Below are 27562 nucleotides of genomic sequence, written 5' to 3'. Positions count from 1 at the left end.
AAGGCACATGTATTTTTAGATTTTGTATATGAATTTGAAAAAATTATCTCCTTTTCATAGCACATCCTAAAAGTATGCTCCATAAAATAACACCCATTGCACATATGCTACTCGTTTTTTCTGCTTTATTTACATTAAAATGCATTAACAGCATTTTACATGCTCTATTGCATTGCCGTATTGTTATGCTAGACAAATGTGATTAGAACTAATTGCTGAAGGCATAAATTTTCCTTACACTCACACACACACCCACCCAACTGCCTCGATGACAGAACGCCATGGTCTTAATGGCCTGGCCATAACAAGAGTTGCGTTACCAAGTACTACCACAAAAGAATGTTACTCATTTACGACAATTATTATAATGTATAATATCCATTGAAATGGTATAGAGAATTGCATTTGCGGAGCAGCGGATGGAAGGAAGGACTCAACAGCAACAAGACCATGAACCACAAACAATGCTGGCTGACTTGTGCGCCTCCCTACTTCTGCTGAAAACCGCACATAAAACTCATTAACGTCCTGGCACTCGAACAGGCAGTGGAAAAATGGAAAAAAATGCTGCGTAAGCGGAAACAAGGATGATAATGATATTTATTGTTAAAAAAATACAAAAACAATAACAACAACAAAAAAATGGCAGCAGAAAAGACAACAAATTTATAATTCTTAAGGTCCATCAAAATAAATATTTTGGACGGATCGAGATTAGATCCTAAGAGAATTCATGCCAAAAGTTCCTTTAAAAATTTTAAAAAATTTTAAAAAAACTTTTTTTAAAAATCCACGTCAGGTTGATCCTTGAAAAAATATTTTTTAAAAAAATCCACGTCTGGTTGATCCTTGAAAAAATATTTTTTAAAAAATCCACGTTTAGTTGATCCTAAAAAAAATATTTTTTAGAAAATCTACGCCTGACTGATCTTTGAAAAAATATTTTTTAGAAAATCCACGTCTGGTTAATCCTTGAAAAAATATTTTTTTTAAAAATCCCACAACTGGTTAATCCTTGAAAATATATCTTTTAAAAAATCCACGTTTAGATCATCCTTGAAAAAATATTTTTTAAAAAATCCACGTTTAGATGATCCTTGAAAAAATATTTTTTAAAAAATGCACGTTCAAGTGATCCTTGAAAAAATATTTTTTTAAAAATCCACGTCTGACTGATCTTTGAAAAAATATTTTTTAGAAAATCCACGTCTGACTGATCCTTGAAAAAATATTTTTTAGAAAATCCACGTCTGGTTGATCCTTGGAAAAATATTTTTTTAGAAAATCCACGTCTGGTTGATCCTTGAAAAAATATTTCTAAAAAAACACGTTTAGATTATCCTTAAAAAATATTTGTTTTAAAAAATCCACGTCTGGATGATCCTTCCATCCTTCCATTGTCCATCAAATTAAATATTTTGGAGATTAGATCCTAAGAAAATTCATGCCAAAAGTTCCTTTAAAAATTTTAAAAATATTTTTAAAAAATTGACGTTGGTAAATAATTGGAAAAATATTAAAAACAATTTTTTGTTTTTTGGTTGGATCGACATAAGATCTTTATAGAATTCACACCAAAAGATCCTTCAAAAATAAATTTGATAAAAATCAATAATGTCCGATTCTTAGAAAAGAACAATATTTTTACCAAAATCCAAAATGGTCGATTGATAAAAAAAATTAGAAAAATCAAAAATTCGAGGGCAAAATTTACAAAAATCCAAATGGCGAATAATTTGGAAAAAAATATTTAAAAAAAAAAATAACCCCTCCGGTGAATAATTCGATTGTTTTTTTTAAATCCACTTCCGGGATTGAATTTGAAAAATATTTTTAAAAAATTCACGATGGTTAATAATTTGAAAAATATTTTTTTTAAATCCACTTCGGAAGATAGGTTGAAAAATATTAAAAAAAATACATTTTTTGTTTGGATCGACATTCGATCTTTGGAGAATTTACGCCAAAAGGCCCTTTAAAAATAATTTCCACAAAAATCCAAAATGGCCGATTTTTAGAAAAGTATTTTTCGAATTTTTTAAAAATATTTTTCAAATTTTTAAATGACCTCTAGCCGTGAATTCTCTATGGATCTAATGTCGATACAACCAAAAAATGTATATTTTTTTTAAATATTTTTCAAATTATCTTCCGACGTGAATTAAATAGAATAGATTTTCTAAAATATATTTTTTTTTCAAGGATCAACTAAACGTGGATTTTCTAAAAAATATTTTTTCAAAGATCAGACGTGGATTTTTAAAAAAATATTTTTTCAAGGATCAACCTGACGTGGATTTTTAAAAAAGTTTTTTTTTTTAAATATTTTTTTTTAAATTTTTAAAGGACTCTTTGGCATGAATTCTCTACGGATCTACGGATTAGAAAAATATTTAAAAAAAAAACTTTTTTAAAAAATCCACGTCAGGTTGATCCTTGAAAAAATATTTTTTTAAAAATCCACGTCTGACTGATCTTTGAAAAAATATTTTTTAGAAAATCCACGTTTAGTTGATCCTTGAAAAAAAAATATATTTTAGAAAATCTATTCTATTCTATTTAATTCACGTCGGAAGATAATTTGAAATATATTTAAAAAAATATACATTTTTTGGTTGTATCGACATTAGATCCATAGAGAATTCACGGCTAGAGGTCATTTAAAAATTTGAAAAATATTTTTAAAAAATTCAAAAATTCGAAAAATATTTAAAATTTTTTTGGTTTTTTTTGGTTGGATCGATCAAAAGATCCTTTAAAAATAAATTTGACTAAAATCCAAAATGGCCGATTGTTAGAAAAGAAAAAAGGGTCGATTGATAGAAAAAAAATTACAAAAATCAAAAATGGTCGATTCCAGGGCAAAAATTTACAAAAATCCAAATGGCGAATAATTTGAAAAAAAAAAATATTTTTTTAAAAATATCCCCTTTAGCGAATAATTTGAAGAATATTTTTTTTTAAATTCACGTCGGAAATAACTTTAAATATATTTAAAAAAAAATACATTTTTTGGTTGGATCGATATTATATCTTTGGAGAATTTACGACAAAATTGAAAAATATAAAAAAATACAAATATAGGGTGTGAGGAAAAAGCCGCAACCAAATTCAGACTGCTGTCATTTCTAAGCCACTCGTAAGACAGCTGTTAAAATTATTGCAGTGACAGCTCATTATATTGTTCGCAAGCGTACAAAAGCATTTTGGTGAGAATTTTCCCGGAAAAAAGTTATTCGGGATGGAATTCAAGCGCGATACGGTGATTTCTTTATATTTGGCTAGAAAACCACAAGTGGCTATCGCTAGAGCATTTGAGTGGCTAAAAAAAAAAATATTTTTTTCAATATCCCCCTTAAATTTTTTTTTTTTTTTTTTTTTTTTGAAAAAAAATCTTTTTAATAAACTCACATTGTTGATTTTATTGAACTAAATATTTTTTAAATATTTTGAAAACTATTTTTGGTGATTTTTAAAAAAATACTTCCTTAAAGATTTCTTGTATTTTTTTTTTGATATTTTTAAAAACAATTTTTTGGTGATTTTTTTTTAAAAAATATTTTCTTTAAGACACCTAAGTTGTTGATTTCTTTGAAAAAAAAAAATATATATATTTTATTTAATTTAAAAAAATATATATATATATATTTTTTCATTAAGAAACCTTTGTTAAATTTTGAAAATCAAATATATTTTTTTTAATATCCCCTTTTATTTGCCTTTTTGAGAAAAAATATCATTTTAAAAAACTCACTTTTTTAAAATAAATATTTATTTAAATATTTGAAAGCATTTCTTTGGTGAAAAATATAAAATATTTTTGTGTTTGTTTTCTCTTGAAGTTTTTGACAATAATTTTTTAATATTTTTATATTAAGAAATCTGCATTGGTTGTTCTTTGGATGAAATTATTTTCTTTGAAATAAATATATATTTTTTTAAATCTTTGAAAACAATTTATTAGTAATTTTTTTAAATTTTATTTTACTTTTTTAATATATTTTTTTAAGAAATCTACGTTGTTTACCTTTTGGAAGAAATTATTCTTCAATTTCAATTTGAATATAAATTTTAAAATAAAATTTCTATAAATTCCCCTTCACATATATGCCATAAGAATGTCATTTATAGCCCATATAAGCCCAAGGTAATTCTTTTCATTGTATATTTTTAGGCTTAAGAAGAATGCAGTTACATCAAAAGCTTCATTAGGGCTACATGAAGAAATAAAATCCTCAATCATTTGGCTGCATAATCTTTCAGGTGTACTACTGTAACTACTTTTGCCTTTGGGTTATGGCTTTTCCATTAGACAAAAATACACACACATATTTGCTGCATACTTTTAGGCAACTTCTTAAGAGTATGTGTGTGTGTGTGCATAACACTTTATTAGAAGAAGATCAAGTAAAATGGATTTTTGGGAATTTATTCAAGATGCAGCTATCAAGTATTTGCATGTTATTGCAGTAGTCTTTGATTGTCTTGTCTTGGGTTTAAGTTTCTGGTGTGGTCTGGAATCATGAGTAAATTTCTGGTCAAAGCTGAAATGAATTTCTTTGTCTTGGCCCCAAAAGCTAATGCCATGTGTAACCAAAGAGAACACACAAAAACAAATGAACAGAAAAAAAATCACATTTTATGAAAAGGCTTTGCATAATAATGGGAGATAACATAAATTAAAATTCATAGTATACTTTAAGGCAAATGTGAATACAGTAGATATTGAAGGAGAATTTTCCAAAGAAATTGTTCCTTCAATTAAAATATGCCCATAGAATTTTTGTAACTAACATGAATGAATATATTTTTCCATAAAAAGAATTGCAAGTTTTTGTTGCATATTTTTGGGAGGGCAACGATTTAATTCAAATTCATTGATATTACATTGCAATCTACTTACGGCATTCGTAGTAAGTGTGAATTCTTGTTCAATATTCATTAAAAAAATTTTGTATTTGTTTATTACAAAAATTGATTGCACAATCCATTAAAATATATATGCTATCTAATAGTATAGCATACACCTAGGGGCTAATAAATGTAATAACTTTGCCAGATAACCAAAAAAAAAAAACACACAGAGAATTGCAAAATTTTCTGTTCTGACATGATTACCTTTTCTTTGGCAGAGTAACTTGCAGTGTGTAATTAAAAACAATGGACAAATATGAGTCGATTTTATTTGGCAAAAGCCAGGACAGGGCAGTGGCGTAGTAGGTAAGGTGGGCCATGTTTTGTGGGTTCTTGAAAATATTTTCTTAATTTTTTTTTTTTAATTTTTTTTGGATGCTTTGACGTTGGATCCTTAGTTGGATCCTTTAAAAATAATTTCCACAAAAATCCAAAATAACAGATTCTTAAAAAAAAAAACATATTTCCCAAATCCAAATGGTCGATTGGTAGAAAAAAATACTAAAATCCAAAATGGTCGATTCCTGAAAAAAAAAAAATTACAAAAAAGATTGAAAAAGTTGTATTATTTCAAAAAATCAAAGCTGGTGAAAATTTTGAAAATTATTTTTTGAAAATCCACGTTTGTAACGAATTCGAAAAATATTAAAAAAATATATTTAAAAATTAATATTTTTTCAAAAATTCACATTGGCGAAAAGTGTTTACAAAATAAGGTTCCTCGCTTCATTTCCAGTGCACAATGGACACCAAAATCTTCGGATACCAAGCGTTGGACCATTGTGTCTGGAGTAATTTGGAAAGCAAGGTTGGCACTAAAAATACCAAAGTGTCGATGCTGTCACCTCAAGCAAGCGCTTTTTTTTAATATCCCCTTTAATTGTGTTTTTTTTTTTCTTTGAAAAAAAAAAACTTGTTAAGAAGCTCTCATTGTTGATTTTTTTTAGAATAAATATTTTTTATATATTTTGAAAACTATTTTTGGTAATTTTTTTAAATACTTCCTTGAAGATTTCTTTGATTTTTTTTTTTTAAATTAAAAATTAATATTTTTTTCAAAAATTCACATTGACGAAGAAAGAAAATCCCCATTGGTGAATAATTTGAAAAATATTTTTTTTAAATCCTTGTCGATAAATAATTTGAAAGATATTAAAAAAACATATATTTTTAAAAAAAAATCAGTTTGAGAATAATTTAAAAAATATTTTTAAAAAATTCAGTTTGGCAAATAATTTCAAAAAAAAAAAAAATTAAAAAAAAATATTTTTGGATGGATCGAGATTAGATCCTTAGAGAATTCACGCCTAGTGGTCATTTAAAAATTCGAAATTTTCTTTTAAAAAGAATTCACGTTTGTAAATAATTCGAAAAATATTAAAAAAATATATTTTTTTGGTTGCATCGAGATTAGATCCTTAGAGAATTTGTGTCTTTATAAATAATTTTCACATGAAACCAAAATGGCTGATTCTTAAAAAAAAAAACAACATTTTTAACATAATCCAAAAAAGAAAAAAAAATCAGAAATCCAAAAAAATCGAATCCACAGAATTCACGAAATTTTTACATAAATCCACGTTGGCGAAAATTTTGAAGGAAGATGTATTTTTTCCAAAAATATCTCCGCGGGTAAATAATTCGAAAATTATTTTATGAAAATTCACGTTGGCAACTAATTTGAAAAATATTAAGAAAATATATAATTTTTTAAAAAAAAACCAGTTTGTGAATAATTAAAATAAATATTTTTTTTAATAAATATTTTTAAAAAATACACTTTAGTAAATAATTTGAAAAATGTTAAAGAAATACATATTTAAAAAAATCTCCATTGGTGAATAATTTGAAAATTATATTCTAGAAAATCAAAGAAAAAAACCAATATCCAAAAAAGTCGATTCCTGGAAAAAATAAATTTTCTAACAAAAAACAACAATAAAGGAATTAAGCCTGACCAATTCGCAACAACAAAATACTATGTTCGAAAAAGATATATTTAAAAAAATCCTCCTTGGTGAATAATTTGAAAAATATTTTCTTTTTAATTCACGTCGGTAACAAATTGAAAAATTTAAAAAAATACATATTTTTTTAAAAATTTCAGTCTGAGAATAATTTGAAAAATATTTTTAAAAAACTCACGTTGGTAAATAATTTGAAAAATATTTAAAAAAAAAAACCTTTTTTTCTTTTGGGTGGACCGAGATTAGATCCTTAGGGAATTCATGCCAAAGAGTTCTTTAAAAATTTGAAAAATATTTTTTAAAAAATTCACGTTGGTTAATAATTTTAAAATTTTGAAAAAAATTTATATATATATATTTTTTTTGGTTGGATCGACATAAGATCTTTATAGAATTCGCACCAAAAGATCCTTTAAAAATAAATTTGACTAAAATCCGAAATGGCCGATTCTAAGAAAACATGTTTACCAAAATCCAAAATGGTCGATTGATAGAAAACTAATTTAAAAAAATCCAAAATGTTCGATTCCAGGCAAAAATTTACAAAAATCCGAATGGCAATAATTTGAAAAAAAAAAAATTAATATACGTCGGAAGATAATTTGAAAAATATTAAAAAAATATTTTTTTTTTTTTTTTGGTTGTTTCGACATAAGATCTTTATAGAATTCACACCAAAAGATCCTTTAAAAAAATTTGACTAAAATCCAAAATGGCCGATTCTTAGAACAGAACAACATTTTTATCAAAATCCAAAATGGTCGATTGATAGAAAAATAATTACAAAAATCCAAAATTTTCGAATCCAGGGTTGGATCGACAAAAGATCTTTATAGAATTCACACCAAAAGATCCTTTAAAAAAAATTGACTAAAATCCAAAATGGACGATTCTTAGAAAAGAACAACATCCAACAACCAAAATCCAAAATGGTCGATTGATAGAAAACTTATTACAAAAATTCAAAATGGTCGATTCCAGGGCAAAAATTTACAAAAATCCGAATGGCGAATAATTTGAAAAAAAAAATATTTAAAAAAAATAACCCCTCCAATGAATAATTCGATTTTTTTTTTAAATACACTTCCGTAAATAATTTTAAAAATATTAAAAAAATACATTTTTTGGTTGGATCGATAATCGATCCTTAAAGAATTCATGCCAAAGAGTCCTTTAAAAAATTGAAAAATATTAAAAAAAAATATCTCATTGGTAAATAATTGGAAAAATATTAAAAAAAAAAAATTTTTGTTTTTTTTTGGTTGGATCGATCAAAAGATCCTTCAGAAATAAATTTGTCTAAAATCCAAAATGGCCGATTCTTAGAAAAGAACAACATTTTTACTAAAAACCCAAAATGGTCGATTGATAGAAAACTAATTACAAAAATCCAAAATGGTCGATTCCGGGGCAAAAATTTACAAAAATCCGAATGGCGAATAATTTGAAAAAATAAATTTTATAAAATATCCCCTTTGGTGAATAATTTGCAAAATATTTTATGAAAATTCACGTTGGCAACTAATTTGAAAAATATTAAGAAAATAAATAATTAAAAAATCCCCGTTTGTGAATATTTTGAAAAATATTGTTAAAAAATTCACGTTGGTAAATAATTTGAAAAATATTAAAGGAATACATTTTAAAAAAATGACCATTGGTGAATAATTCGAAAATTAGTTTTTACTAAATCCAAAATAATTAAATCTAGAAAAATTCGTGGAAAAAATATTTTTTTAACAAAAATCCACGTTGGCGAAAATTTTGAAAAAATATATATTTCAAAAATTCTCTTTTTTGTCATACGATGCAGTATCCATTACCAACTTCGGACACGAAATTTGAAATAATTGAAAAAATATTAAAAATAAATAATTAAATAATAAATGTTTGTTAAATTTCCACTTAGGATCCACAACCTTTGACAAAAAAACATACAATCCATGTTGTTAAATAATTTGACAAAAGAATTAAAAAAAAAACATATTTTGCAAATTTTCAATTAGGATCAACATTTGAAAAAAAAATACATTTTGAAAAATTCTTGTTAGTAAATAATTTGAAAAATAATCATTTTCTACCAAAGATCCACATCCTTTGAAAAAATACATTTTAAAAAATCCATGTTTGTGGATTGTTTGAATAAATATTATTTCCAAAATCTTCATTGGATGGTAATTTGCTCTTGTGTCATGGTACAAAACTACTGATAAATAATAATATAAAAATATTTAAAAAATCCACGCTTAAAGCCCTTGAATATTGTTTTAAAAAAGTATTTAAATTCCACATTTAAAGGCCTTGAAAAAAATATTTAAATCCAGTTTTCATGGCCTTTGGATATTCTTAAAAATCCACGTTTCTTGGCCTTTGGATATTCTTGAAAAAATATTTTAAAAATCCACTTTTAAAAACCATGGAATCTTGATTTGATTTTTTTTTTAAATATTTTACAAATCCTCTACTAAAAGGCTTTGGATTTTTCTAAAAAATAACTCTTTTAAAAAAATATTATGAAAATCTCGTTAAAATGATTTCAAAGTTCACAATTTATGGACTTTGAATATTTTTTAAAAATATATTTTAAACAATTGTTTTTGGAAAAAAATAAAATTCGGAAATTTAGATATTTTTGAAAAATATTTAAAAAAATCCATATTTAAATGCCTACATATATTTTTATTATTTTTTTTTTATTCCACAAGAAACCCCCATTTGAAAATTAAAAAAATTTAAATAGCCCCGCCTCTGGCCTTTCCAGGACACAATGGTGTAAACCCATAGTTGGTTGTTGTTATATCACCACAAGAGTTTCGATGTAAATTCATTAATTTGCAAACTTTATCTGTTGGACTAGCAGAGACCTGCCTGCCACTCTGGAACCCAATTCCCTGCCATTCCGACACAACAACACTAAGTTGTGGTGTATGACACACCAAGGAATGAACGAACGCGAACGAACACATGAAAACCGATTTGTTTAAATAAGAATTTGAGTTTCATTGAAACAAAAGTTGTTAGTTCTTTTGTAGTTGTCCTTTACAGTTGTAAAAGTTTTGCTGTTGTTGCTGCTGTTGTCTCTAATACCGCAGACACTGCTAATGAACAAACAATGTGCCAAAGGATAGAGTTGGAAATTGTCACCAAAGGAATGGGAGATGCCAACAATGGGTTATAGTTTTTTTTTGGATAAGTGTAGAACTGTAATTGGATAGTTTTAATTATTTTTTTCAATACTGATCATTTAAATTAAAAAAAATATATTTTTTTTTTCAACGAAAAAAAAATGAAAATGTTTATTATGCATTTAAACATGATTTTTTTAAATGTTTTTTTTTTTTTTTTAAATATCTAAATTCTTATATTTTTTCTTAAATATTCAAAGGCCATTAAATTTAAAATATTAGTTTTCTGTAGGCATATAAACATATATGTTAGCCATTTAAACAAGGATTTTTTTTATTTTTTTTTTAAATATCTAAATCTCTAATTTTTAATTTTTTTTTTTCCAAAATAATGTTTAAAATATTTTTTCTGAAAATATTCAGAGTCATTAAATTGCGGATTTTGAAGTCATTTTAAAGACATATATTTTTTTAAAAGTATTTTTTAGAAAAATCCAAAGCCTTTTAGTAGCGGATTTTTAAAATAATTTTTTTTCAATATTTTTTAAAGAAAATCAAATGAAAATGGCTTTTAAACGTGATTTTTTTTTTAATATTTTTTTAAAAATTTTTCAAACGCATTTAAAGTGGATTTTCCAAATATTTTTTCAGGAATAGCCAAAGGCCTTCAAGCGTGGATTTTCAAAATATATCTTCAAAACTTTCTAAAGACATTTTAATGTGGATTTCTTAAATATTTTTTTTTTTTCGAAAATATTCAAAGGCCTTCAAAAGTGGAGTTTTTAAATATTTTTCAGGAATATCCAATGGCCTTTAAATCAGGATTTTTTATAGAATGTTCAAAGGCCTTTACACGAGGATTTTTAAATATTTTCCTAAAAATATCCAAAGGCATTTGAACTTGGATTTTTCAATTTTTTTTTTTTTTCAGGAATATCCAAAGGCCTTAAAACGTGGATTTTTAAAATATTTTTTCAGGAATATCCAAAGGCCTTAAAACGTGGATTTTTAAAATATTTTTTCAGGAATATCCAAAGGCCTTAAAACGTGGATTTTTAAAATATTTTTTTAGGAATATCCAAAGGCCTTAAAACGTGGATTTTTAAAATATTTTTTCAGGAATATCCAAAGGCCTTAAAACGTGGATTTTTAAAATATTTTTTCAGGAATATCCAAAGGCCTTAAAACGTGGATTTTTAAAATATTTTTTCAGATTTTGGATTTTTAAATATTTTTTCAAGAATATCCAAAGGCCAAGAAACTTGGATATTTTAAATATTTTTTAAAAAATGTCCAATGGCCTTTAAACGCGGATGTTTTAAACATTTTTTCAAGAATATCCAAAGACCAAGTAACGTGGATTTTTTAAATATTTTTTCTTGAATATCCAAACGTGAATTTTTTTAAATATTTTTTCAAGAATATCCAAAGGCCTTAAAACGTGGATTTTTTAAATATTTTTTCAGGAATATCCAAAGGCCTTAAAACGTGGATTCTTAAAAATATTTTTTCAGGAATATCCAAAGGCCTTAAAACGTGAATTTTTAAAATATTTTTTCAGGAATATCCAAAGACCAAGAAACGTGTATTTTTTAAATATTTTTTTCAGGAATATTCAAAGGCCTTAAAACGTAGATTTATTAAATATTTTTTCAAGAATATTGACAGGCCTTTAATCGTGGATTTTATAAATATTTTTGTATATATTTCCAAGGGATTATAAACGTGGATTTTTTAAATATTTTATAAAGAATAACCAAAGGCTTTTAAATGTGGATTTTTAAAATATTTTTTCAGGAATTTCCAAAGGCGGATTTTTTAAATATTTTTTCAAAAATATCTTAACGCAAAATATCTCAATTTTTTTTCAGGAATATATATTTAAATCTAGACTTTTTTGAATATTTTTCAAAAATATTTCAAGGCCCTAAACGAGGATTTTGAATATTTTTTCAAGAATATCGAAAGGCCTTTAAACTTGGATTTTTAAATTAAAATATTTAAGAAAACATAAACTTTTTTTTGTTATTTTTTCATCCATCGTCAGCCTTTAACGTATTTTTATTTTAAATATTTTTTCCATAATGAGATTTTTTTATTTTATTTTTTTCAAAGGTTCTCCAAAGTCTCAAAGTCATGGTATGTTTCAAGTATGACTTCTGCTTGTTAAATTCACATTTGTTCATATTTTTCCCAGATATAGCTCCTAAAAGTATGCTGCACCTATTAAGTATGCACCTATTAAGTATGCGCCTGAAGATATGCAATAAATTTTAATTTTATTGTCTTATGAGAAAAACTTCAGAGAATCTTGAAATAAATAAATAAATAAGTCTTTTCGATTTACTCCAAAAACACACGCAGTGCATATTTTGAAGGAAGGCCCATGAATACACGAAGAGAGAGAGAGAGTTAAGAGGAGCCCAAAAAAATTTGCCCTTAATGTTCTTCGCAACTAATAGGAAATAGAAAATGCAAACTATATTCTAATTACACACACACACCATGAGGATGACGATCACGATGACAGCAGGCACTGCCACGGTGATGACGGCGATGAACTCCCCTTTTAGGTCGGAATCTTGTGTTATTTTCCGCCAACGGCATGGTTGGCCTGACAGACACTATATATTTAACTATCACAACAGCCATTAACTTTAATATTTCCCTAAACATCTGTGTTACTTCCCATGGCATAGATGAAAGAAACGGAGAGACGGACGGACGGAATGACTGACAAACAGCTAGGTAAACGTTAAAAACGAAATCCTATTAAGAAACTTCAAAAACTTCCCTCTCCATGTGTGTGTCTCTCTCTCTCTCTCTCTCTTTCTTCGCCTAGCCCTTGACGCCATGAAGTCTTGAAATAAATGTTGCATGTGATGGCAGTTTGGAAAGGTGGAACCCTGCCCCCCCCCTCGCCCCACCGTCATCGGCGTCAACATATCCATATATCGTTTTAACATAATTTCTGCGGTAAAATTAACTTTATGAACTGTTGAACATCATCTACTCTTTGCACTAAACTGCCAGGGAAGGAAGTTTGCAAGGAACCGTCAAAGAAAAGAGAGGAAGAGAGAGAGACACACACAGAGACTAACAAACAATAAGGAAATTCATTTTCCACGACTGAGAAACAGTTATACAGCTTATGTGTATTTAAAATGCTTATCCTCCCATACCCATCACTCATCGGCTCCTGGTGCTTGCTCCTAGGGCTGGCATAGTCATGCAAAAAAAGGAGAAAAGCAAATCCTTAATATTATAAAAACAATAACGTCAAATGTTTACCAGACAAGTGATGAGCTATACTGGCGTGTTGTTGTTGTTGTTTAGCTGGCTGATTTCAGAGGGCTGGCTGGGAAAAGGGAAGGAATAAATGAGGGAAGGAATAAATAAGGGAAGGCAGAAATATGGGAAGCAATGAATGAATGAAGGCAAGGCAGGCAGGGCATGGCATGAATGAATGACGACTGAGTGCCTGACGGACTGAGTGCCTGTCGGAGTGAGTGAGTGAATGTGCCAAAACTACACCATAACCATAACGAAAATGATAGACACCGAAGGCAGGCGGACTAGCTGGCAATGACGATAGCAGGTTGTATATCCATCCAGCAGGCGGAATGCATAATATTTTGAAGCTGAAAAAAGCAAAAAACAACGACAACAAATAATGAAAATATACGGCTCACAAAAAGGCGGAAAAACTTTTTCGTTTTTCAAGTTGTTTTCCTGTTCTTTGTTGTTGTTTTTTTTTTCTCTCTCAGAATTTTAGTTTAACTTTGAACTCCCGGAGAGGCCAAAATGCAAAGTGGAAAATAAATTTAACCTTTAAATATGAAAATGCCAAACTTAAATACTAACATAATAACTGGCCTAGGAGGTATGATAATGAAGGGAAATTTTGAGAAAAAAATTAAATTAAAAAATGGCTACAAAAAATGCGAATTTTACGGATATACATTAAAGCTACAGCTTTCTTGTAGTTGAGGACCTATAGCAAAATTCGATGAAGAATATTTGTTCCATTGACATCTCAACTCTAAAATGACGAATAGAGGGCTATTCGGGCACTGAGTCGGAAGCTTTTGAAATTAAACATAAAAATCATAGATTTTTTTCTAGTTTATATACTCAAATCTGTGCGGATTTTTAGCGATATATAGTAAAGATACAGATTTCTTGTGGTCGTTGACCCACAGTGAAATTCGATAAGGAATATTATTCCCCTTGACATCTTAACTCTAAAATGACGAATAGAGGGCACTGAGTGGGAAGCTCTTGAAAATAAATATTCATAGATTTTTTTTAGTTCATATACTCCAAACTGTGTGGATTTTTAGCGATATATTGTAAAGATACAAATTTCTCAATGTCGGTGAGCCATAATGAAATTCGATCAGGAATATTTTTCCCTTTGACATCGTAAATGACAAATAAAGCGCGATTCGGGCACTGAGTGGAAAAACTTCAAAATTAGACATAAAAACTCATTGAATTTTTTTCTAGATTATGTACTTAAATCTGTGCCAATTTTAGGGATATACATTAAAGCTACAGATTTCTTGTGGTTGAGGACCTCTAGCAAAATTCGATGAAGAATATTTGTTCCATTGACATCTCAACTCTAAAATGACGAATAGAGGGCGATTCGGGCACTGAGTCGGAAGCTCTTAAAAATTAAAAATAAAAATCATACATTTTTTTTCTAGTTTATATACTCAAATCTGTGCGGATTTTTAGCGATATATAGTAAAGATACAGACTTCTTGTGGTCGTTGACCCACCGTGAAATTCGATCAGGAATATTTTTCCCATTGACATCTTAACTCTAAAATTACAAATAAGGCGTGATTCGGGCACTAAGTCGAAAAACTTCAAAATTAGACATAAAAATTCATAGAATTTTTTTTCAGGATTATGTACCTTAATCTTTGCCAATTTTAGGGATATACATTAAAGCTACAGATTTCTTGTGGTTGAGGACCTATAGCAAAATTCGATAAGGAATATTTTTCCCATTGACAATTCAACTTAAAAATGACGAATAGAGGGGCCATCGGGCACTGCGTCGGAAGCTCTTAAAAATTAAACATAAAAATCATAGATTTTTTTCTAGTTTATATACTCAAATCTATGCGGATTTTTAGCGATATATAGTAAAGATACAGACTTCTTGTGGTCGGTGAGCCACAGTGAAATTCGATCAGCAATATTTTCGCCATTGAAATCTTAACTCTAAAATGACAAATAAAGCGTGATTCGGGCACTGAGTCGAAAAACTTCAAAATTAGACATAAAAATTCATTGGATTGTTTTCTCTAGATTATGTACCTTAATCTTTGCCAATTTTACGGATATACATAAAAGCTACAGATTTCTTGTAGTTGAGGACCTATAGCAAAATTCGATGAAGAATATTTGTTCCATTGATATCTTAACTCTAAAATGACGAATAGAGGGTATTTCGGGCACTTAGTCGAAAAGCTACAATATTAGTCATTCAAACTTATTTTTTGTAGTTTTTCCAGCACCGATTTTAAGCGATATAAAGTATATATACAGATTTCTTGAGGCCAATGACCCATAGTGAAATTCGCTATGGAATATTGTTTCCATTGACATCTCTATTCTAAAATGGCAAACAGAGAGCAATTCTGGCACTGAGTCGAAATGAGTCGACGTAAAAAATTATCAAGGACTCATCTAGTTAAAATACTCAAAGATACAGACTTCATTCTTGACATCCCAATATTTCTATTAACACAAATCATGTGTGAAAATGGAGAATACCAGACCACTAACTCTGGTAACTTCCCGCACAAAGGGTCAACATTTTTTATAACCAAACAGCTCATGATACCTGAAAAAAAATTTAAGATCAACGTTTAAAGACCTTGAAATATTAATGAGAAAATAATAAAGAAACATTGCTTTTTAACGGCTATTGGATATTCTAAAAAATTGTGGAATTTTTTTTTTAAATATATTAATAAAGATCTTTTTTTAGTTCCCTAAAATATTTTAGAAAATTTTGTAAAGAAAATTCACGTTTAAGGGTCATAGAACACTTTTTAAAAATATTCAAAAAATTTATGTATAAAGCTCTTTGGATGTTCTTAAAAATTCGCTTTCAAAGGCCTTGAAATATTCTTGAAAAATATTTAAAAAATCCACGTTTCTTGGCCTTTGGATATTCTTGAAAAAATGTTTAAAAAATCCACGTTTTTTTGGCCTTTGGATATTCTTAAAAATTCACGTTTCTTGGCTTGTGGATATACTTAAAAAAAATATTTAAAAAATCCACGTTTCTTGGCCTTTGGATATTCTTAAAAAAAATATTTAAAAAATCCACCTTTAAAGGCCTTTGGCTATTCTTGAAAAAAAAAAAAAATATTTAAAAAATCCACCTTTAAAGGCCTTTGGCTATTCTTGAAAAAAAATATTTCAAAAATCCACGTTTCTTGGCCATTTGATATTCTTAAAACAATATTTTAAAAATCCACGTTTCTTGGCCATTTGATATTCTTAAAAAAATATTTTAAAAAGTCCACGTTTCTTGGCCTTTGGATATTTATTAAAAAAATATTTAAAAATCCACGTTTCTTGGTCTTTGGATATTTATTAAAAAAATATTTAAAAATCCACGTTTCTTGGCCTTTGGATATTTATTGAAAAAATATTTAAAAATCCACGTTTCTTGGCCTTTGGATATTTATTAAAAAAATATTTAAAAATCCACGTTTCTTGGCCTTTGGCTAGTCTTGAAAAAATATTTAAAAAATCTACGTTTAAATGCCTTTGGATATTCTGGAAAAAATATTTAAAAAATCCACGTTTAAATGCCTTTGGATATTTTTGAAAAATATATTTAAAAAATCCACGTTTAAAGGTCTTTGGCTAGTCTTGAAAAAATATTTAAAAAATCCACGTTTAAAGGTCTTTGGCTAGTCTTGAAAAAATATTTTAAAAATCCACGTTTAAATGTCTTTGGATATTCTCGAAAAAAATATTTAAAAAATCCACGTTTCTTGACCTTTGGATATTCTTGAAAAAATATTTAAAAAATCCACTTTTTTTTGGCCTTTGGATATTCTTTAAAAAATATTTAAAAAATCCACGTTTCTTGGCCTTGATATATTTTTTAAAAAATATTGAAAAAATCCACGTTTGTAGGCCTTGATATATTTTTGAAAAAAAAAAAAAAAAAAACATTTAAAAAATCGACGTTTAGAAGCCTTTGGATATTTTTTCAAAAATATTTAAAAAATCTGATATTCTTTAAAAAATATTCTTGAAAAAATATTTAAAAATCCTCCTCTGTGGGCCTTGTACTATTCCTGAGTTATTTAACCTTTTTAACCCCCTCGCTTCCTATATTAGTGTTTTTTTTATATTCTCTGAGTCAACTGTAACCGAAGTAGGCTAGACTATTATGAGTGAGAAATAAAAAGAAAATATTCAGGTCTTTTGTTTTTCCGAATGAGACACTGTGGACATCAATTGAAATTCGTATTATATACTAACTGGCGGGCAGGCAGGCAGACGGTCTGGGAGTCAGCCTTGTCACAGGACTCGAGAGAATTTTTAAGGCCGCCTGTCTCCTCTAACAATTTTATATTAAGGACGAAAAAGGAGAAGTAGAGGAAAAAGTGCATAAAACATAAGTACGAACGAAGCAGCAAATACAGTTGCAAAAAGGAAATTATCATCTCGTTTATCATAATGCCTGGTGGCGCACGGCCACCAATCTCACACTTAGCACGGCTGGCATTGGGGTTCTAACAGTTACTGAGTCGATGTGGGCCGCCCATCGAAAAATAGAAATGCTAAAAGGCATTTACACAACAGACAGTAGCAGTAGGACAGTCAAAGGGACGACTAACTAACACTTGGCTTGGCTTGGCTGGGCAGAGAGAAGTTGCGATTCAATGGCATCCTTGTTTGCCTCGCTCGCTTGGCTCAATACAAGGCAAATGGTGTTTGGCAAAATGTTAATAATGTCGATGTCGATGAAAATAATAGTAACCTTTTGGGTACTTGCTGCCCTGCTCCCCGGCCACCTTGCGCCTTCTGTCAACAGCGTAGATCTTGGGCGTCCTCGCCTAACAGCCAGCCACTATGCCGACAATTTACTTCAAAAGACAATGCAATATCTCATCAACATCAGAGGGAATTGTAGCTGGTGATGGTGCAAACATCATCAACTGCAACAACAACAATAACATTGAGTAGGAGGAAGGACAACATCAAAGAGTGTAAACTTTCCTTGTAACCAAATATACTCATCAAATGAATTACACACACACTCATACACATCTATACACATACACACATAGATACGAACAGACAACAGGCATTTAGTACTTATATTCAAACAGTAGGTACACAATATTTAAAAAAAAAGTGGAATGGGGGAATAGTAATATTCTCCTAACAGGAGTGGCGGAAGGTACTTCAAAACTTTATTTCAAAACAAAGGAAGATGTAAATTGCAATATTATAGAATTTTTTTTTAATATTTTTTCAGAAAGCCCCGATTTTGGACTTTTTAGATATTTTTAAGGAATTTTAAAAGGCTCACAAACGGGTAGTTTTTTAATATTTTTTCTAAAATATCCAAAAGCTTTAAAACATGGATTTTTTTTAAATATTTTTAAAAAATATCCAAAGGTTTTAAACGTGGACTTTTTAAATATTTTTTCAAGATATCCAAAAGCCTTTAAACGTGGATTTTTTTAAATATTTTTTTAAAAAATATGTCTAGGCCCACAAACGTGGATTTTTTAAATATTTTTTTAAAAAAATATGTCAAGGCCCACAAACATGGTTTTTTTAATATTTTTGCAAGAGTAGCCAAAGGCCTTTAAACGTGGATTTTTTAAATATTATTTCAAAAATATCCAAAGGCCTTTAAACATGGATTTTTTAAATATTTTTTCAAATATATCCAAAGGCCTTTAAACACGTTTTGTTTTAATATTTTTTCAAACATATCCAAAGGCCTTTAACCGTGGATTTTTTAAATATTTTTTTAAAAGTACCCAAAAGTCTTCAAACGTGGATTTTTTAAATATTTTTTCAAGACTAGCCAAAGGCCTTTAAAAGTGGATTTTTTATATAATTCTTTAAGACTAGCCAAAGGCCCTTAAACGTGAATTTTTTAAATATTTTTTCAAGAATATTTCAAATTCCTGTAAATTGAAAAAAAAAAACACAATGTTTATTCCCAAAAGTATGCAACACACTTTAGTATTTTATTTATTATTTTTGCAAACAACAATGTGCATCAATTTTATATTTGATAAACTATGCAAACGTTGTACAGCGAAAAGACCATTCTAACAGAAATCTTATTTTCTCTGTCAAATAAATTCTTTCAAATCTGCTCCGAAAATTCTTCCTAAACCCAGTGAACATGATTTCATTTTAAGATAAACCCTTTTCCCTAAATGGCGAGTGAAGAGAATCTGCTTCGCTCATCCAGTTTGGAGGGTTGATGAAATTCTTTCATAACTATGTGGCATTCAGCAAAAGTAACTTTTGCCCCCTCAAAGCCAAAGCGGAGGTGGGGGGAAGGACATAAAAATTGTTGAGTCTCTATTCTGCATTTGTCATTCGGCAGTTACTTCATTTCATTTGACAAAAGTGAATGAGTTAAACTTCCATTCACTTCGGCAACGACAAAAATGGCAGTTCATTTGAGTTCAGTTCAGTTCAGTGCAATTCCAACTGCACAGAGCAGTCATTGGATGTTGTTGCAGTTGTTGTTGGCGGCAACTTTGTATTTCTTCAATGGCTCAGAACTTCAAAAATGACAACGTTTAACTGAATGACAGTCATCAGACGGGCAACGTCGACGACGACATACTTTCAATACTTTCCGACAAGTTTGTTTTCGAATTGAGTATTTTTTGCAGTTTTTCAAACTTTATGAATTGAACTTGATGATGCTTAGATAAGAAGTTTCTGTTCTTTTGATGTTATGCCATGTTATTTACGATGTTTACAATGTCCTTTTTGGCAGAGATTTGTTTGCTGATTTTTGTTGCCGTTTTTTTTCTCCTTTTTCTTGCATTACTTCTGTTACTGACGAGGTTGTTACTGCCAAGAGGGACATAAATTCTAAGCAAAAATTAAATCAGGCAGTTTTTTGGAGCATTAATAATCGGTGAAGAGATGCCAGCAAAATGTCAACTAAGAGGAGGGGAAAATCTGTTAATAATTTTAAGAAAAATATTTTGGAAATCCACGTTAAACGGCCTTGGAATATTTTTAAAGAATTTGTAGAAAGTTCACATTTGAGGGCTTGGGAATATTTCTTAAAAATATTTTTTAAAAAATATTAAAAAAATAAATATTTAAAGGTCTTTGGATATTTTTTCAAAAATATTTGAAAAATCCACATCTAAAGGCCAAGAGATATTCTTAAAAAATATTTAAAAAAATCCCCGTTTAAAGGCCTTGAAATAATCTGGAAAAAATATTTAAAAAATCCACGCTTAAAGGCCTTTGGATATTTTTTAAAAAATATTTAAAAAAATTCCACGTTTAAGGCCTTTGCCTTAAAAAAAAAAATATTTAAAAAATCCACGTTTAAAGGCCATTTGGCAAGTCTTGAAAAAATATTTAAAAAATCCACGTTTCTTGGCCTTTGACAAACCTTAAAAAAATATTTAAAAATCCACGTTTAAAGGTCCTTGGATATTCCTTAAAAAAATATTTAAAAATCCACGTTTCTTGGCCTTTGGCTACTCTTGAAAAAATATTTAAAAAATCCACATTTCTTGGCCTTTGGCTACTCTTGAAAAAATATTTAAAAAATCCACGTTTCTTGGCCTTTGGCTACTCTTGAAAAAATATTTAAAAAATCCACGTTTCTTGGCCTTTGGCTACTCTTGAAAAAATATTTAAAAAATCCACGTTTCTTGGCCTTTGGCTACTCTTGAAAAAATATTTAAAAAATCCACGTTTCTTGGCCTTTGGATATTCTTGAAAAAATATTTAAAAAATCCACGTTTCTTGGCCTTTGGCTACTCTTGAAAAAAATTTAAAAAATCCACGTTTCTTGGCCTTTGGCTGCTTTTGAAAAAATATCTAAAAAATCCACGTTTCTTGGTCTTTGGCTGCTTTTGAAAAAATATTTAAAAAATCCACGTTTCTTGGCCTTTAGCTACTCTTGAAAAAATATTTAAAAAATCCACGTTTCTTGGCCTTTGGCTACTCTTGAAAAAATATTTAAAAATCCACGTTTTTTGGCCTTTAGCTACTCTTAAAAAAATATTTTAAAGATCCACGTTTAAAGGCTTTTGGATATATTTTTCTAAATATTTAAAAAATCCATGTTTAAAGGCCTTTGGCTACTCTTGAAAAAATATTTTAAAAATCCACGTTTGAAGGCCTTTGGATATTCTTTACAAAATATTTAAAAAATCCACGTTTAAAGGGCTTTGGATCATTTTTAAAAAATATTTAAAAAATCAATTTTTAAAGGCCTTTGGCTACTCTTGAAAAAAATATTTAAAAAACCACGTTTGAAGGCCTTTGGCTACTTTTCAAGAAATATTTAAAAAATTCACGTTTAATGGCTTTTCGCTACTCTTCAAAAAATATTTAAATAATCAACGTTTGAAGGATATTTTAAAAAAATATTTAAATAATCAACGTTTGAAGGATATTTTAAAAAAATATTTAAAAAATCCACGTTTAAAGGTCTTTGGCTACTTTAAAAAAAAATATTTAAAAAATCCACGTTTAAAGGTCTTTGGCTACTTTAAAAAAAAATATTTAAAAAATCCACGTTTAAAGGTCTTTGGCTACTTTAAAAAAAAATATTTAAAAAATCCACGTTTAAAGGTCTTTGGCTACTTTAAAAAAAAATATTTAAAAAATCCACGTTTAAAGGTCTTTGGCTACTTTAAAAAAAAATATTTAAAAAATCCACGTTTAAAGGTCTTTGGCTACTTTAAAAAAAATATTTAAAAAATCCACGTTTAAAGGTCTTTGGCTACTTTAAAAAAAATATTTAAAAAATCTACGTTTAAAGGTCTTTGGCTACTTTAAAAAAAAAATATTTAAAAAATCCACGTTTAAAGGTCTTTGGCTACTCTTGAAAAAAATATTTAAAAAATCCACGTTTAAAGGTCTTTGGATATTTTTAAAAAAATATTTAAAAAATCCCCGTTTGAACCCTTTGGATATTCTTGAAAAATTGTTAAAAAAAATCCACGTTTGAAGGCCTTTGGATATTCTTTAAAAAATATTTAAAAAATCCAAGTTTCTTGGCCTTTGAATATTCTTGAAAAAATATTTAAAAAATCCACGTTTCTTGGCCTTTGGATATTCTTAAAATATTAAAAAACTCGCGTTTGAAGGCCTTTGGAAATTCGTGAAAAATATTTTAAGGAATCCACCGTTAAAGGTCTTTTAAAATTCTAAGAAAGTCTTTTGAAAATATGCTTTTAAAACCTTTCGAAATTTTTGAGGAAATATTTAAAAAATCCACTTTTAAAAGCCTTTTGAAATTCTCGAGAAATATAAAATAACCTTGGTAATAATTATAATAATAATTGCATTTAATTTCTTTCATCCTTTGATATGATCCTTCAGACGACACTTTCCATTAAAATTCTTCAAGGCCTTTCGTGTGTCTTCAGCAGAAATTTCCAAAACTAATTTTAAGTTTAATTAAATCATCAACAAGGACACCCAAACGACAACTTCTTCAGTTTTAATTGTAAATATGTACAGAGGGCCTAAAAGTAGGCAATAAAATTTATTTAAGTTTAACGCCTTAAGGTAAACATCGACAGGGTTTATTGAGGTAATTAAAATCAATATGGGATTAGTAGAAAAGATGTTAGTTTAAACCGGTTGGCATAAAACTTAAGGCAGAATTGGGTTTCTTAGAAAAAAAAATTTTTTTGAGGAAAATTGGATCCGTTTTCGGAGGGAGCTTTACAGTTTTAAATTCCTCTATCTAACCCCAAATGTCTAATTTCCATAAAAATATTTCCTTGTCCATTGTTTTAATCATTTAATGGCCATAAAAATGGTAATTTCGTTAAGAATTTGATGCCCATAAATCATTGCATACTTTTAGGGGCGGGTTATATCATTTTTGGAAATTTTAATGAGTTCTCATCAAAAATACTTGGATTGCTTTATCTCACTTTGATGTGTTCCACCCTTTCCACCACCCGACACTAAAATTCCTCAATAGTTTCCTGCTGGACAATAAACAACATACCAGAGCATACTTTTGGGGGCCATAATTTGTACATTTAGGAATGATAGGAAAATATAGGAAAAAATAGATTTCTTGTCTAGCCTTTTAAGCTTGATGAGTTTTTTTTTATAAATTTCCACCCTCTCTCACACACAGACTTGTAAGCACACATACATATATGGCTCTTCATTAATGTTTTGTAATTTTTCTTTGGGAAATCTTTTTTTTTTTTTTTTTTTTGAGTTTTTGCTGTCCATTTTCGTTTGTGGTATTAGACAATTCGACAGGACACAAGAAAAGCCATCAAAAGCCAAATAAATTGACTATTACAAGTCATGTTTTAGACTTTTTGTGTGAGGGTTTTTATTCGGTCCTCTTTTTGTTGGACCACATCCAAAGACAATCAATATTGGGAAAATGTAGAAAAAACTTGTTGTCGAAGGGAAAATTGTCACAAAATAAAAAGGAAAACTTGGGGAAAATGAGAAAAAATGGCGTCAGCTCGCAACATAAGACAAGATTGCTTAGATATATTGGAAATCAGAGAAAAAAAGAAAAGAAAAAACTCCAGAACGGAAACAGAAGTAGTAGTCCTACCAGCAGCAGTGGCAACAAAAAAGGGCAATCAAACCTAATAAATATTGCTTAAGAAGGCGTATTTTGTTTTGCCAAAAAAAGGAAGAAGAAAACAGGATGTCTTAAGGAAGTAGTAACAAACTGAAGGCCAATGTCGGAACAAACCCAAAATCTAGTTAAACATTTCGACAACCAAAGAAAAAAAGAAAAACTGGAAACTTGAAAGAAACTTCGTAGATTCCACATGGTGTTCTCTTGCGGTGGTTCCAACATTTCAAAACTTATTGAGTATTTTGAAGGTCTTTTCGACTGCCTTCCGTTTCCTTACTTGCCATAAAAAGAAAATGAAAAACGAAATGAAACAAGCATGAAAACAACATGAAAAAAATTCTTATATGACTACTGACAAGTGGCAATAAATCTTGTAAAATTTTTTCATTATAAATAAATATAAAAATATTTTTTGTTGTTTTCATTCTGTCAACATTTCATAATAAACACTGAATAGAATTTTTCTGTTAGTCAAATGATAACAAAAGTGAAAAATAACGTGACTTCCCGGCCATGGAAGGAGAAAGCAAACGGCAAGGGATGTTAACTTTTCAACAACTTTCTTTTTTTTCTACTGACAGGCATACAAACAGCCTAAAATTAGGCAACAAATTACATATTTTTTAAAGGGCTTTAAAAAGAAATTTAATTTTTTTGTCAGAAATATTACAAGGCCCACAAAGGTGGATTTTTTAAATATTTTTTCAAGAGTAGCCAAAGGCCAAGAAACGTGGATTTTTTAAATATTTTTTCAAGACTAGCCAAAGGACAAGAAACGTGGATTTTTAAATATTTTTTCAAGAGTAGCCAAAGGACAAGAAACGTGGATTTTTAAATATTTTTTCAAGATTAGCCAAAGGCCACGAAACGTGGATTTTTTAAATATTTTTTCAAGACTAGCCAAAGGACAAGAAACGTGGATTTTTAAATATTTTTTCAAGATTAGCCAAAGGCCACGAAACGTGGATTTTTTAAATATTTTTTCAAGAGTAGCCAAAGGCCTTTAAACCTGAATTTTTTTAATAATTTTTAAAAAATATCCATGGGCCTTTAAACGTGGATTTTTTAAATAATTTTTAAAAAATTTCCAAGGGCCTTTAAACGTGGATTTTTTAAATAATTTTTAAAAAATATCCAAGGGCCTTTAAACGTGGATTTTTTAAATATTTTTGGAAAAGTAGTCAAAGACCTTTAAACGTGGATTTTTTAAATATTTTTGGAAAAGTAGCCAAAGACCTTTAAACGTGGATTTTTTAAATATTTTTGGAAAAGTAGCCAAAGACCTTTAAACGTGGATTTTTTAAATATTTTTGGAAAAGTAGCCAAAGACCTTTAAACGTGGATTTTTTACATATTTTTGGAAAAGTAGCCAAAGACCTTTAAACGTGGATTTTTTAAATATTTTTGGAAAAGTAGCCAAAGACCTTTAAACGTGGATTTTTTAAATATTTTTGGAAAAGTAGCCAAAGACCTTTAAACGTGGATTTTTTAAATATTTTTGGAAAAGTAGCCAAAGACCTTTAAACGTGGATTTCTTAAATAATTTTTAAAAAATATCCAAGAGCCTTTAAACGTGGATTTTTTAGATAATTTTTAAAAAATATCCAAAGGCCATTAAACTTGGATTTTTTAAATAATTTTTAATTAAAAAATATCCAAGGGCCTTTAAACATGGATTTTTTAAATAATTTTTAAAAAATATCCAAGGGCCTTTAAATGTGGATTTTTTAAATAATTTTTAAAAAATATTCAAGGGCCATTAAACTTGGATTTTTTAAATATTTTTTCTAAGAATATCCAAAGGCCTTTAAACATCGATTTTTTAAATATTTTTTCAAGAGTAGCCAAAGGCCTTTAAATGTGGATTTTTTAAATATTTTTTCAAGACTAGCCAAAGGTCTTTAAATGTGGATTTTTTAAATATTTTTCAAGAGTTGCCAAAGGCCAAGAAACGTGGTTTTTTTTAAATATTTTTTCAAGACTAACCAAAGGTCTTTAAATGTGGATTTTTTAAATATTTTTTCAAGGCTAACCAAAGATCTTTGAACTTGGATTTTTTTAAAATATTTTCCAAAGGCCTTTAAATTAAATTAAGCCTTTTAAATATTTCTTTCACCCTTATTTAATTTCCTTTTATTTTATTTTTAAATTTCCTCAACTCCTCACCTTAAAGTATGCTATGAAAATCCTCAATAATTTCTAATAATTTGCATAATTTTATGGTGTTTAGTATTATTACCGTAATTATCATTAATTTTACTAAACACAAAACATAATTGGCAATCATCAGGGAGGGATGGCCAGGACCCACATCCGTTTGTACCTCAAAATTTCTCCTTCATGTAAAACAAACAAAAATCTCTGTTTAGTTGAATACCTGTTTTATTTCCTGCACTACAAGATTTCTCTGCCCCCCACCAAGTGTGCCCCTAAAACTATGCTTTTAAATTTAACAAATATTAATACAAATGATACTCATTTTCTCGAGCGTACTAATGAACTTTAATTATATTGAGCTTTACCTGGTCTTTTGTTCATTTTTAGCTTTACCCAACTACTACAACAATAACATCAAAAAGGAAAGGCGAACGGCAAATACGGAAGTACATCCTAAAAGACAGCAGCAATAACAACAACAACACCAAAAACGACCACGTCCATTAAAAGGTATGTAGTACAATGGCAGGACAAACGAACCTAACCGAAATCATATCACATTTCCATATTTTAATTATTCCATACATAAATGAAACAAATTTCGATTGTTGTCCTATGGGAGAGGGGAGAGGCGGAAAGGACCCCTTTATGGGTGGGAAAGGTAAACATTAAACGAGAGAGAGAGAGAAAGGGAAATAAACGTGTCAAGAAACTCATACTTGGGTTTTGCGTGGCGGCATTCATTCTTAACCACCCTTAATTACAAGCAATTAATATTTAACACATCAAAGTGAAACCGGAGACACAAACACACAGACAGCCAACCACGCGGTATTGGAGGATGACAAACAGACCGATAGACAATCTGACAGACAGACATTACAAATGGGTGTCGCTGGGCAAATAAATGTTAAAAGGCAAAAAGCATGGACAACAGGAAGTCAGACAGACAATTAGAATCACATCTATAACCCTTTTTAAAATGAGAGACATTTTCTACAGCATACTTTTAGGCAAATTTTTGAAATGGGAATTGCCATGAGTATAGATGGCTTTAAAAATATTTTTTTATTGTCCATCTGAAACATGAAATAAAAAATTATTTTTCAAGGACTTTTAGAGGATCTTTTGAGTTATAAAATTGGATTTTTAAGTAAAAAATTGTCCTTCTCGAACAACGAAATGGATTTTTCCTGACCTGGATTTTTAAGAATTTTTTTTGGATTGTTAAGGAATTTTTTTTCAAGAAAATTATGTATATACATATTTTTTGAGATTTTTGAAACTGTTATACAAAACTCTTAAACTGTTATACAACATTATTCACACATAAATTTATAGTTTTGTTTTACTTTAATTACAAATAACATGTTTATTTCACATTTTTACACAATTATTATAAACTGTTATACACAATGATTTGCGAAAAATGGAACGGAAAGACTTTTATTGAAACCCAAAAAAAAAAATGGTGAAATATATTTTTTGTGCTTAAATAACGGCAAAATGGGAAATTTCGATATTTCCAAAGTTTTTTTTTCAAA

General features: G+C 28.5%; 1 long non-coding RNA gene across 1 annotated transcript in view; it reads left to right on the top strand.

The window, feature by feature from the left end:
- Nucleotides 1–26528, top strand: part of LOC109611645 (uncharacterized) — a 146078-nt gene extending 119550 nt beyond the window's left edge. Inside the window, exon 3 of the long non-coding RNA XR_009341980.1 lies at nucleotides 26406–26528. This is a non-coding gene — a long non-coding RNA (uncharacterized LOC109611645). The remainder of the gene's footprint in view (nucleotides 1–26405) is intronic.
- Nucleotides 26529–27562: the final 1034 nt, after the last annotated feature.

The sequence above is a fragment of the Musca domestica genome, unplaced genomic scaffold (assembly GCF_030504385.1).
Source record: "Musca domestica strain aabys unplaced genomic scaffold, Musca_domestica.polishedcontigs.V.1.1 189, whole genome shotgun sequence".
Taxonomy (NCBI): domain Eukaryota; kingdom Metazoa; phylum Arthropoda; class Insecta; order Diptera; family Muscidae; genus Musca; species Musca domestica.
This window is presented reverse-complemented; position numbering and strand designations above follow the sequence as displayed.